The sequence below is a fragment of the Hordeum vulgare genome, chromosome 4H (assembly GCF_904849725.1).
Source record: "Hordeum vulgare subsp. vulgare chromosome 4H, MorexV3_pseudomolecules_assembly, whole genome shotgun sequence".
Lineage (NCBI taxonomy): Eukaryota > Viridiplantae > Streptophyta > Magnoliopsida > Poales > Poaceae > Hordeum > Hordeum vulgare.
This window is the reverse complement of record NC_058521.1, coordinates 578,389,741-578,404,145: the sequence shown is the minus strand read 5'-3', so window position 1 is coordinate 578,404,145 and position 14,405 is coordinate 578,389,741. Positions and strand designations below refer to the sequence as shown.

The following is a 14,405-nucleotide window of genomic DNA, read 5'->3' as shown; positions in this document are numbered from 1 at the left end:
AGTCAGAGAATAATGGTTGTTCTATTTATATGAGTGATATGTTTTATGGTCATGCTCCGCTGGTGAATGGTTTATTCTTGATGAATCTCGATCGTGATGTTACGCATATTCATAGTGTGAGTACCAAAAGATGTAAAGTTGATAATGATAGTCCCACATACTTGTGGCACTGCCGCCTTGGTCATATCGGCATTAAGCGCATGAAGAAGCTCCATACCGATGGACTATTAGAGTCTCTTGACTTTGAATCATTTGACACATGCGAACCGTGCCTCATGGACTAGATCACTAAGACTCCATTCTCAGGAATAATGGAGAGAGCAACCGACTTATTGGAAATAATACAGACTGATGTGTGTGGTCCAATGAACGTTGAAGCTCGCGGTGGCTATCGTTATGTTCTCACTCTCACCGATGATTTGAGTAGGTATGGGTATATCTACTTGATGAAGCACAAATATGAGACATTTGAAAGGTTCAAGGAATTTCAGAGTGAGGTTGAGAATCAACGTGACAGAAAAATCAAGTGTCTACGATCTGATCGTGGAGGAGAATATTTGAGTCACGAGTTTGGCACACACCTAAGGAAGTGTGGAATCGTTTCACAACTGACGCCGCCTGGCACACCGCAACGCAACGGAGTGTTTGAATGTCGTAATCGCACTTTATTAGATATGGTACGATCTATGATGTCTCTTACCGACTTACCGCTATCATTTTGGGGATACGCATTAGAAACTGAAGCATTCACTTTAAATAGGGCACCGTCTAAATCTGTTGAGACGACACCGGATGAACTATGGTTTGGCAAGAAACCTAAGTTGTCGTTTCTTAAAGTTTGGGGCTGCGATGCTTATGTGAAGAAACTTCAACCAGAAAAGCTCCAACCCAAAGTGTTGAAATGTGTATTCATAGGATACCCTAAGGAAACTATTGGGTATACCTTCTATCTTAGATCCGAAGGTAAAACCTTTGTTGCCAAGAACGGATCCTTTCTAGAGAAAGAGTTTCTCTCGAAAGAAGTAAGTGGGAGGAAGGTAGAACTTGATGAGGTAATTACACCCCCTCTCGAACAGGATAGTAGCGCAGCACGGGAAGTTGTTCCTGTGGCGCCTACACCAACTGAAGAGGAAGTTAATGATGATGATCATGAAGCTTCGGATCAAGTTACTACTGAACCACGAAGGTCCACAAGGGCACGCTCCGCACCAGAGTGGTACATCAACCCTGTGATGGAAATCATGTTGTTAGACAACGGTGAACCTTCGAAGTATGAAGAAGCGATGGCGGGCCCGAATTCCAACAAATGGCTTGAGGCTATGAAATCTGAGATAGGATCCATGTATGGGAACAAAGTATGGACTTTGGTGGACTTTCCCGATGACTTGCGAGCCATAGAAAATAAATGGATCTTCAAGAAGAAGACTGATGCAAACGGTAATGTAACCGTTTACAAAGCTCGACTTGTCGCAAAGGGTTTTCGACAAATTCAAGGAGTTGACTACGAAGAGACTTTCTCTCCCGTAGCGAAGCTGAAATCAGTTCGAATCATGTTAGCAATTGCCGCCTTTTATGATTATGAAATTTGGCAAATGGACGTCAAAACAGCGTTCCTTAACGGGAACCTTAAGGAAGAGTTGTATATGATGCAACCAGAAGGTTTTGTCGACCCTAAGGGCGCTAACAAAGTGTACAAGCTCCAGCGCTCCATCTATGGGCTGGTGCAAGCATCTCGGAGTTGGAACATTTGCTTTAATGAGGTGATTAAAGCGTTTGGGTTCATACAGGTTTACGGAGAAGCCTGTCTGTACAAGAAAGTGAGTGGGAGCTCTGTAGCTTTCCTCATACTGTACGTGGATGACATATTATTGGTGGGGAATAATATAGAGATGTTGGAGAGCATAAAGGCCTATTTGAACAAAAGTTTTTCAATGAAGGACCTTGGAGAAGCTGCATACATATTAGGCATCAAGATCTATAGAGATAGATCAAGACGCCTCATAGGTCTTTCGCAAAGTACATACCTTGACAAGATATTGAAGAAGTTCAATATGGAAAACTCAAAGAAAGGGTTCTTGCCAGTTTTGCAAGGTATGAGATTGAGTAAGACTCAGTCGCCGACCACGGCAGCAGATAGAGAGAAGATGAGTTATGTCCCCTACGCATCAGCCGTGGGCTCTCTAATGTATGTCATGTTGTGTACCAGACCTGATATAAACCTTGCCATAAGCTTGGTAGCGAGGTACCAAAGTGATCCCGGTATGGAACACTGGACAGCGGTCAAGAATATCCTTAAGTACCTGAAAAGGACTAAGGAAATGTTTCTCGCTTATGGAGGTGACGAAGAGCTCTTCGTAAAGGGTTACGTCGACGCTAGCTTCGACACAGATCCGGATGACTCTAAGTCACACACCGGATGCGTATATGTGTTGAATGGTGGGGCAGTGAGCTGGTGCAACAGCAAGCAAGAAGTCGTGGCAGCATCTACATGTGAAGCGGAGTACATAGCTCCTTCAGAAGCAGCTCATGAAGGAATTTGGATGAAGGAGCTCATCACCGACCTTGGAGTGGTTCCAAGCGCGTCGGGTCCAATGACACTCTTCTGTGATAACACTGGGGCATTGCCATAGCCAAGGAGCCCAGGTTTCACCGAAAGACGAAGCACATCAAACGCCGCTACAACTCCATCCAGGACCATGTCCAGAGAGGAGTAATAGATATTTGTAAGGTACACACGGATCTGAATATTGTAGACCCGCTGACTAAACCTCTTCCACGAGCAAAACATGATCAACACCATAATGCTATGGGTGTTCGATACATCACAATGTAACTAGATTATTGAATCTAGTGCAAGTGGGAGACTGTTGGAAATATGCCCTAGAGGCAATAATAAAATGGTTATTATCATATTTCCTTGTTCATGATAATCGTCTATTGTTCATGCTATAATTGTATTAACAGGAAACAGTAATACATGTGTGAATAAATAGATCACAATGTGTCCCTAGCAAGCCTCTAGTTGGCTAGCTCGTTAGTCAATAGATGATCATGGTTTCCTGATCATGGGCATTAGATGTCATTGATAACGGGATCACATCATTGGGAGAATGATGTGATGGACAAGACCCAATCCTAAGCATAGCACTAGATCGTATTGTTCGTATGCTAAAGCTTTTCTAATGTCAAGTGTCTTTTCCTTCGACCGTGAGATTGTGCAACTCACGGATACCGTAGGAGTGCTTTGGGTGTATCAAACGTCACAACTTAACTGGGTGACTATAAAGGTGCACTACGGGTATCTCTGAAAGTGTATGTTGGGTTGGTACGAATCGAGATCGGGATTTGTCACTCCGTGTGACGGAGAGGTATCTCTGGGCCCACTCGGTAGAACATCATCATGAGCTCAATGTGACTAAGGAGTTAGTCACACGATGACATGCTACAGAACGAGTAAAGAGACTTACCGATAACGAGATTGAACAAGGTATTGGTATACCGACGATCGAATCTCGGTCAAGTTCTATACCGACAGACAAAGGGAATTGTATACAGGATTGATTGAATCCTTGACATCGTGGTTCATCCGATGAGATCATCGTGGAGCAAGTGGGAGCCACCATGGGTATCCAGACCCCACTGATGGTTATTGGCCAGAGAGGTGTCTCGGTCATGTCTGCCTGTCTCCCGAACCTGTAGGGTCTACACACTTAAGGTTCGATGATGCTAGGGTTATAGGGAATTGTTATACGAGGTTACCGGAAGTTGTTCAGAGTCCCGGATGAGATCCCGGACGTCACGAGGAGCTCCGGAATGGTCCAGTGGTAAAGATTGATATATAGGATGGATGGTTTTGGACACCGGAAGTGTTTCGGGCGTCACCGGTAACGTACCCGGGACCACCGGAGGTGGCCCCGGGGGTCCACCGAAGGGGGGCAACGACCCCAAGAGGCTAGATGGGCCAAGTGCGGGAGGGAACCAGCCCCTAGGTGGGCTGGTGCGCCTCCCACACCCAGCCCAATGCGCAAGTGGTGGGGAGAGGGGGCAACCCTAGTCACAGGTGGGCCTTAGGCCCACCAGGTGGTGCCCCACCCCCTCCCACCCTAGCCGCCGCCCCCTTTCCCATCTGGTGGCTGCCGCACCACCTACGGGGGAACCCTAGGGGTGGTGCCCCCCTCCCCCTCCTCCTATAAGTAGAGAGGGTTTTTGACCCTTGGGAGATAGACTTCTCCCTCTCCCTCGGCGCAGCCCTGCCCTTCTTCCTCCTCCTCTCTGCCGGTGCTTGGCAAAGCCCTGCCGGGAGACCTCGTCTCTCCATCGACACCATGCCGTCGTGCTGCTGGAGTTCTTCCCCAACCTCTCCCTCCTCCTTGCTGGATCAAGGTGCGGGAGACGTCACTGGGCTGCACGTGTGTTGAACGCGGAGGTGCCATCGTTCGACACTAGATCGGAATCGCTGCGAGTATGACTTCGTCAACCGTGTTCTAGCAACGCTTCCGCTTAGCGATCTTCAAAGGTATGAAGATGCTCTTACCCCTCTCTCGTTGTTGGTCTCTCCATAGGAAGATGTGAATATGCGTAGGAAAATTTTGAATTTATGCTACGTTACCCAACAGTTTACTCAGAAGCTTCAGAGCATTGACATTTCTGTCTACACAAACACTTAAATGGCTAAGCATACCAGCAATTTGTTCTAAATGTATGCTAACATAATCATTGAAACTTTGTTGTCAAATTTTTCAAATTCATCAAAGCATAGGCTAGCAGGTTTATCAAAAGGAATATCACTCTCATCAAGCCTACACAGAGAATTCACTTCCACTACCTGTATCGGGTTATCGAGACCGTGGATCTCTTTGATAGGTGGTAGGTTTTGACATCTTCAGATCTAATGCCTTTCTCTTGCATAGATTTCTTGGCTTCTTGCATATCTTCGGGACTCAGGAATAGAATACCTCTTTTCTTAGGAGTTGGCTTAGGAGGTGGTTCGGGAATAGTCCAAGCATTATCATTGATCAAGATGTGATTTAGTAGGATCTCAGCTTGTTCTACATTTCGTTCCCTAAAAACACAACCGGCACAACTGTCTAGGTGGTCTCTAGAGGCATCGGTAAGTTCGTTATAGAGGATATCAAGTATCTCGTTCTTCTTGAGTGGGTGATCATGCAAAGCATTCTGTAGCTGGACGAGCCTCCCCCAAGCTTGTGGAAGACTCTCTTCTTGGAGTTGAGCAAGATTGTATATTTCCTGCAAGGCAGCTTGCTTCTTATGGGCTGGGAAATATTTCTCACAGAAGTAATAGACCATCTCATGGGGACTACGCACACATCCAGGAGCAAGAGAGGTGAACCAGGCTTTAGCATCATCCTTTAGAGAGAAAGGAAACAGCTTAAGGATATAGTAGTGGCGGATCTTCTCCTCATTAGTGAAAAGGTTGGCTATTTCGGATAGTTTGGCAAGATGGGCTATGACCGTCTCAGACTCATAACCATGAAAAGGATCAGATTTGACTAGAGAGATTATCTCAGGGTCGACAGAGAATTCATAATCCTTATCGGTGACAAAGATAGGCGAAGTGGCAAACTTCGGATCATTTCTCATCCTAACTACCCGAGATTTTTCCTTCCACTTGAGAACTAATTTCTCAGCGTCATAGGCATCCTTGCACACAAGAAAATCCTCAGCTATCTCTCCCTCCATAACGTAACCCTCAGGTATATCAGGCAATTCATATCTAGGAGAGCTAGGTCTAACAGGAGCAGAAGCAGGTTCTATCTCAATAGTATCGGCAGTATCAGAAGCATCACGAGCATTGGCAGTAACTCTAGCAATATGAGCATCAAGGAACGCTCCTAGGGGAACATCAGGCAAAGTAGTATCTACCATAGCATCTCTAGCAGTATCAGGCATAGTATCAAGCATAGTATCAGGCATAGCATCTCTAGCAGTAGTATCAAGCATAGCATCATCAGGCATAGTATCAAGCATAGCATCCCTAGTAGTAGTATCACCAGCATCATCAAGCACAGGCGACGTATCAAGATTTCTAGCAGGAGGTGATGTCGCAAACTTACTCATAACTGAAGGTGAATCAAGTGCAGAGCTAGATGGCAATTCCTTACCTCCCCTCGTAGTTGAGGGCAAGACTTTGGTCTTCGGATCCTTCAGATTCTTCATAGTGATCAGCAGATATAAATCCCAAGTGACTCAGAGAATATAGCGATACCTCCCCGGCAATGGCGCCAGAAAAGTGCTGACGTCAGCTGTGCTTCCCTAGCAATAGCTCCACAAAAGTGCTGATCCTCCAATCTCTAGTGTTAGCTTGACGAATGCTTATAACAACTAACCTTCTCCTACAACGGCACCAGAAGAATGCTGATAGCACTCCCCGACAATGAAACTAGAAGAATGTTGTTGATGGCCCACCAGCGCGTGGGTTCGCAGAAGTTTTCGAGGGTAGAGTATTCGAGCCAATTTGTAGGTACGCCAGTCAGGAGGTGAGAGTATACTCTCAAGTATTAGCAGCTGAATTTGTCAGATTCAACCACACCTGAAAGATTAGTATCTGCAAGCACAATCGTAACAGCGAACTAGCGGGTATCAGCAGTGTAACAAGCAATAGCAGTGGCAAGGAATAGCAGTAGTGACAGCAGTAGCAAGTAGCAACAGTAGCAAGCAACAGTAGTAGCAACAGTAGCAGCAGAGCAAAAGAAGTAACAGCAGTAGGTGCAGTAGTAGCAGCAGAGCAAGACAAGTAACGGCACTAGCAACATTAGTACCAGCAGACCAAGACAAGTATTGGCAGTAGCAATAGTAGTAGCAGCAGAGCAGGACAAGTAACGACTGTAGCAACAGTAGGACAAACTCGTAGGCATTGGGTCGGTGATTTGTTTGGATGATATTCATCATGCAACAGCTATAACACGGAGAGATATGTGGCTAGGTCCCGTTCGTCAATGTGATGCAGGCATGCATTCCGTGTGTCATCATACGTGCTTAGGGAAAAGAACTTGCATGACATCTATTGTCCATCCCTCCCGTGGCAGCGGGGTCCAAAAGGAAACTACGGGATATTAAGGTTCTCCTTTTAATAAAGAACCGGACCAACGCATTAGCACTTGGTGAACACATGAACTCCTCAAACTATGGTCATCACCGGGAGTGGTTCCGGTTATTGTCACTCCAGGGTTGCCGGATCATAACACATAGTAGGTAACTACAACTTGCAAGATCGGATCTAAAACACACATATATTGGTGACAACATAATAATTTCAGATCTGAAATCATAGCACTCGGGCCCTAGTGACAAGCATTAAGCATGGCAAAGTAGTAGCAACATCAAATCTCAGAACATAGTGGATACTAGGGATCAATCCCCGTCAAAACTAACTCGATTACATGATAGATATCCTACTCATCACCGTCCAGCGAGCTTACGAATAGATTACTCACGAACGACAAGCATTAAGCATGGCAAAGTAGTAGCAACATCAAATCTCAGAACATAGTGGATACTAGGGATCAATCCCCGTCAAAACTAACTCGATTACATGATAGATATCCTACTCATCACCGTCCAGCGAGCTTACGAATAGATTACTCACGAACGACGAAGAGCTTCATGGAATTGGAGAGGGAAGAAGGTTGATGATGACGGTGGTGACAATTTCCCCTCTCCGGAGCCCAAGACGGACGCCAGATCTGCCCTCCAGATGAAGAACAGGTGGTGGCGGCGCCTCCGTATCGAAAACGTGATGAAAACTTCTCTTTTTATTTTTTCTGGGATGTAAGACAACTTATAGAGCTGGATTTGGGGGCGGCAGAGGCCTGTGGGCCCCACAAGCCTGCCCACCGCCACCAGGGGGGTGGTGGCGGAGCAGGGGCTTGTGGCCCACTAGCCCACCCCCTCAGGTGGATTCTGGCGCAGGTATTTTTGATATTTTCCAAAACTGCTCCCCGTAAATTTTCAGGACGTTTGGAGAACTTTGATTTCTGCACAAAAATAACACCAAGGCAATTCTGCTGAAAACAGCGTTAGTCCAGGTTAGTTCCATTCAAATCATGCAAATTATAGTCCAAAACAAGGGCAAAAGAGTTTGGAAAAGTAGATACGTTGGAGACGTATCACACACCGTCTAAATCCGTTGTGACGACACCGTATGAACTATGGTTTGGCAAGAAACCTAAGGTGTTGTTTCTTAAAGTTTGGGGCTGCGACGCTTATGTGAAGAAACTTCAACTAGAAAGCTCGAAACAAAAGCGGAGAAATGCATATTCATAGGATACCCTAAGGAAACTGTTGGGTATACCTTCTATCTTAGATCCGAAGGTAAAACCTTTGTTGCCAAGAACGGATCCTTTCTAGAGAAAGAGTTTCTCTCGAAATAAGGAAGTGGGAGGAAAGTAGAACTTGATGAGGTGATTACACCCCCTCTCGAACCGGAGAGTAGCGCAGCGCGGGAAATTGTTCCTGTGGCGCCTACGCCAACTAAAGAGGAAGTTAATGATAATGATCATGAAGCTTCGGATCAAGTTGCTACTGAACCGCGAAGGTCCACAAGGGTACGCTCCACACCAAAGTGGTACGACAACCCTGTGATGGAAATCATGTTGTTAGACAACGGTGAACCTTCGAACTATAAAGAAGCAATGGCGAGCCCGGATTCCAACTAATGGCTTGAGGCTATGAAATCCGAGATAGGATCCATGTATGAGAACAAAGTATGGACTTTGGTGGACTTGCCCGATGATCGGCGAGCCATAGAAAATAAATGGATCATCAAGAAGAAGACTGGTGCAAACTGTAATCTGACCGTTTATAAAGCTCGACTTGTCGCAAAGGGTTCTCGACAAATTCAAGGATTTGACTATGAAGAGACTTTCTCTCTCGTAGCAAAGCTGAAGTCAGTCCGAATCAATTTAGCAATTGCCGCATTTTATGATTATGAAATTTGGCAAATGGACGGCAAAACAGCATTCCTTAACGGGAATCTTAAGGAAGAGTTGTATATGATGCAACCAGAAGGTTTTGTCGACCCTAAGGGTGCTAACAAAGTGTGCAAGCTCCAGCGCTCCATCTATCGGCTGGTGCAAGCATCTCGGAGTTGAAACATTCGCTTTAATGAGGTGATTAAATCATTTTGATTCATACAGGTTTATTGAGAAGCCTGTCTGTACAAGAAAGTGAGTGGGAGCTCTTTAGCTTTCCTCATACTGTATGTGGATGACATATTATTGATGGGGAATAACATAGAGTTGTTGGAGCGCATAAAGGCCTATTTGAATAAGAGTTTTTCAATGAAGGACCTTGGAGAAGCTGCATACATATTATGCATCAAGGTCTGTAGAGATAGATCAAGACGCCACACAGGTCTTTCGTAAAGTACATACCTTGACAAGATATTGAAGAAGTTCAATATGGAAAACTCAAAGAAGGGGTTCTTGCCAGTCTTATAAGGTATGAGATTGAGTAAGACTCAGTCACTGACCACGGCAGCAGATAGAGAGAAGATGAGTACTGTCCCCTACGCTTCGGCCATAGGCTCTCTAATGTATGCCATGTTGTGTACCAGACCTGATATAAACCTTGCCATAAGTTTGGTGGGGAGGTACCAAAGTGATCCCGGTATGGAACACTGGACAACGGTCAAGAATATCCTTAAGTACCTAAAGAGGACTAAGGAGATGTTTCTCGTTTATGGAGGTGACGAAGAGCTCGTCGTAAAGGGTTACGTTGATGCTAGCTTCGAGACAGATCCGGATGACTCTAAGTCACAGACCAGATACGTCTATGTTTTGAATGGTGGGGCAGTGAGCTGGTGTAGCAGCAAGCAAGAAGTCGTGGCAGAATCTACATGTGAAGCGGAGTACATTGCTGCTTCAGAAGCGGCTCATGAAGGAATTTGGATGAAGGAGCTCATCACCGACCTTGGAGTGGTTCCAAGCGCGTCGGGTCCAATGACACTCTTCTGTGATAACACTAGGGCCATTGCCATCTCCAAGGACCTTCCCATTTAGAGAGAAGCTTGCTTGCGAAAAATCTTAAACGAGAATTGTATAGCAAGACATAATCACCTACATTGAACTCACGTTTTTGTATCCTTTTATCATGCCACCTCTTGACCTTTTTTTTGGAAATATGCCCTAGAGGCAATAATAAAATGGTTATTATCATATTTCCTTGTTCATGATAATCGTCTATTGTTCATGCTATAATTGTATTAACAGGAAACAGTAATACATGTGTGAATAAATAGATCACAATGTGTCCCTAGAAAGCCTCTAGTTGGTTAGCTCGTTAGTCAATAGATGATCATGGTTTCCTGATCATGGGCATTAGATGTCATTGATAACGGGATCACATCATTGGGAGAATGATGTGATGGACAAGACCCAATCCTAAGCATAGCACTAGATCGTATTGTTCGTATGCTAAAGCTTTTCTAATGTCAAGTGTCTTTTCCTTCGACCGTGAGATTGTGCAACTCACGGATACCGTAGGAGTGCTTTGGGTGTATCAAACGTCACAACTTAACTGGGTGACTATAAAGGTGCACTACGGGTACCTCCGAAAGTGTATGTTGGGTTGGTATGAATCGAGATCGGGATTTGTCACTCCGTGTGACGGAGAGGTATCTGTGGGCCCACTCGGTAGAACATCATCATGAGCTCAATGTGACTAAGGAGTTAGTCACAGGATGACGTGCTACGGAACGAGTAAAGAGACTTACCGGTAACGAGATTGAACAAGGTATAGGTATACTGATGATCGAATCTCGGGCAAGTTCTATACCGACAAACAAAGGGAATTGTATACGGGATTGATCGAATCCTTGACATCGTGATTCATCCGATGAGATCATCGTGGAACATGTGGGAGCAACCATGGGTATCTAGATCCCGCTGATGGTTATTGGCTGGAGAGTGTCTCGGTCACGTCTACATGCCTCCCGAACCCGTAGGGTCTACACACTTAAGGTTCGATGACGCTAGGGTTATAGGGAAATATTATACGAGGTTACCGAAAGTTGTTCGGAGTCCCGGATGAGATCCCGGACGTCACGAGGAGCTCCGAAATGGTCCAGAGGTAAACATTGATATATAGGATGGATGGGTTTGGACACCGGAAATGTTTCGAGCATCAGCGGTAGCGTACCGGGACCATCAGGACCACCGGAAATGGTCCTGGGGGTCCACCGAGAGGGTCCACCAGCCCCAAGAGGTAGCATGGGCCAAAAGGTGGAGTGCAGCCAGCCCAAAGTGGGCTGGTGCGCCTCCCACAAAGAGGCCCAAGGCGCAGGAGGTGGAGAAGGGGGGAAACCCTAGGCGCTGGTGGGCCTAAGGCCCACCTAGGGGTGCGCCACCCCCTACCCCAGTCCTGGCAGCCGCACCTAACATCTAGGGGGTTGCTGCACCACCTAGGGTGGGAACTCTAGGGGTGGCACCCCCCTCCCCTCCTCCTATATATAGAGAGGGTTTTGGGGCTGTTTTGCACACGGTTTTCCCTCTACCTCGACGCGGCCCTGCTCCCCTCCTTCCTCCTCTCCCACGGTGCTTGGCGAAGCCCTGCTGGGAGACCTCGTCTCTCCATCGACACCACACCGTCGTGCTTCCGGAGATCTTCCCCAACCTCTCCCTCCTCCTTCCTGGATCAAGGTGTGGGAGACTTCACCGGGCTGCACATGTGTTGAACGCGGAGGTGCCCGTGGTTCGGCACTAGATCGGAATCACACCGTGTCGGTGAATACTCACAACATATGCCATAGGTAGGCTAAAGTCAGTGAGAACCGAAGGGACAAAGGTGGACGCTGGGAACGAGGTTGGTACATGCATGGGACGCACGATGTACCCAGGTTCAGGGTTCTCCGTAGAGATAATACCCCTAATCCTGCCGGAGTGTTTGATGTATATGAACAGAGTACAATGTTGCTCCTGGAGCTGTGTCGGGAGGAGGAAGAGGGGAGCAGCCGGCTCGTCTCTACCTCTCTCTCCGTGGTTGGTGAGTGTGCTGTGTTGTATGACACGTGAATGATCGGCCCCCTGCATGGAGGGCGACCGGGGGGTTTTATAGACGAACCCGCCGGCCTACAATATGGATAAAGGGTACAAGGGTGGGACCCGGCTGGCCAGGGCCCCACGAGAGTCTTGTCTTGTCGCTTGAGGGGCCCGCCGGCTGCATGGTATCGATTAGCAGTGGGACCCGCCGGCTGGCCAATGAGGATCTCGCGTGAGGCAGACGTTGAGCACGCGCTGTACGTCAAGCGTCTCCCCGCGAGATTCGTCATGGGGAGGTAGTACGACCGCCTCCACTGTTCCCCATGCCGAGTGCAGTAATGGAGTGGGAGTGTGATGGTCCGACACTATGCTAGGTCATGGATCAGAGCCGGGGTAGGTCAGCGGCGTGGCCGCCGACGCTCTAACCTGCCGGGCGCCCCGATCTAGTACCTTTGCTGACGCGTATCTACCTTTAATCATAAGGTCTTATCCTGACCTACGATCTGATGTGACTTGTGATCTTCGGTCGGCTAGCCTGCTTGGCTAGCCGGCTTATGTGCAGCCTCCTCCTCCCTAGCCCGGCTGACGGGGTCAGGCCGGCTCCGAAGAGGAGGCCGCCTCGGCTCCAGCCGGCAGGGGTTGCTTGGCCGGCCAGAGAGATGGCGGCCTCGTCCTCTAGCCGGTAGGTGCTGCCTAGCCGGCCAGAAGACTTGGGCCTTGGGAATCTGTATACGTTCATGTCCATTGGGCCGGAAATGAAGGAACAGGCTTGCCGAGCCTACCCCGGGGTTATCCCCTCGACAATAGTCCCCGAAGCTGGCGAGGCCTGCCGCCTGCAGGCGGGCGGCCTCACCGGCTTGTCGATTGGTCTTAATATTTTGGGCGCTGCTCGCGATGAAGGACGCCGGCTCCGAAATCGGTTGGCTTCGAAGCGACGCTTCGGTCTCGTCGCAACTTGCTTGGAGAACGCCACGTGTCAGGCCCCGCCTGGGGTAATGATGGTGATTACTGATGACGGGACCGGGCCTGAGCCCTGGGTCCCACCACGATGCCCCCTCGGCCTCCGAGCGGGGGATCCTCTGCGGATTTACCCCGCGACGGTTGGTCTTAGGGAAGCTCTACCGCCCGTAATACACGGGATTAATGGGGCCCGCCGCGCACTGGATCCCCTCCCCACGACGCTTCGTGTGGGTTTAAATGGGATGCGGGGGTTCCGAGGAGGCCGTTCGCCCCCCCACTTCCTGCCTCGCATCCGCTCTCTCTTTCTCCCTGCGCTCAGAGAGAAAGAGCTCGCACCCTTCGTCTTCTTCGTCTTCGTCGCCGCGAAATCGCCGACCCCTTCGAGTTCTCGTCGCCCGCTGCCATGGCCGGCGGTTCTTCCTCGAAGAAGTCATCGGCGCAGAAGGCATCCTTGCAGGGAGCCTGGTTGGGCAGCGACGTTGACGAGGGGCACATCGAGGCGCTTCGTCACCACCGACTGCTGCCCCCGGCCTCCCAAGTGTTGGTGCGCCTCCCTGGCATCGAGACCGCTCCCGCACCCGCCGCGGGAGAGGTTGTGGTCTTTGTCGAGCATTTCTACCGGGGCTTCGGGCTCCCGGCTAGCTCTTTCTTCGCCAAATGGATCCATTTCTTCGGCCTGCAACCGCATCACCTGGCGCCGAACGGCATTCTGCAGTTGGCGGCCTTCATGGTCCTGTGCGAGGGCTTCGTGGGGATCGAGCCCCGTGTCGATCTGTGGCGTAGCCTGTTCTTTTTCAAACAGCAATCCATCGCCATGGAGAAATCCGAGGTGGAGAAGCTCACGGGGCCGCGCCCAATGACGCCGTGCGGGGCCACATTGGTGCATCATCGCTCGAAGTCTGGCTTCCCCTAGTTGCCTCTGCCAGAATCCATCAAGCATTGGCAGAAGGGTTTCTTCTACGTGAAGAGCGCCGACCCGGCCCAGGACGCCCTTAACATGCCCCCGTTCGACATCGCCCCGCCGACGCTGCGGAACTGGGATGCGAAGACCCCCAAACCGATTCCTGAGGTGGCACTTATCTGTGCCCACCTCGATATTTTGGAGAAGAGCGGCCTCCTTGGCCGCGACCTTCTCACCACCATGGTGGTCCGCCGGATCCTACCCCTGCAGAGACGGCCGCATCTGGTTTGCCAGATGGGCGGACGGCATGATCCATGCTGGCTATCCACCAAGAGGTTCACCCCAGGCGTTGTAGAGCGAAGGGTGAACCTGATCTCCATCGCCCGCATGGATGAGAGCGGGGAATGGACGTGGGGGATGTCCCCGTTCAACAGGGCTCATCCGCCTCCGATGGTAGGTGGCTGCTATATTCTTTGTTGTTTGCCTTGAAGCCGGTTGTGTTGCTGAGCCGTTGGTTGAATCCTTTTCCGTAGCTGTTCGAGAACCTG

The 14,405-nt window shown here is 48.9% G+C and overlaps 1 pseudogene; it reads left to right on the top strand.

Moving 5' to 3' along the window:
* Positions 1 to 13,869, top strand: part of LOC123450800 — a 64,643-nt pseudogene extending 50,774 nt beyond the window's left edge.
* The last annotated feature ends 536 nt before the right edge of the window (positions 13,870 to 14,405 follow it).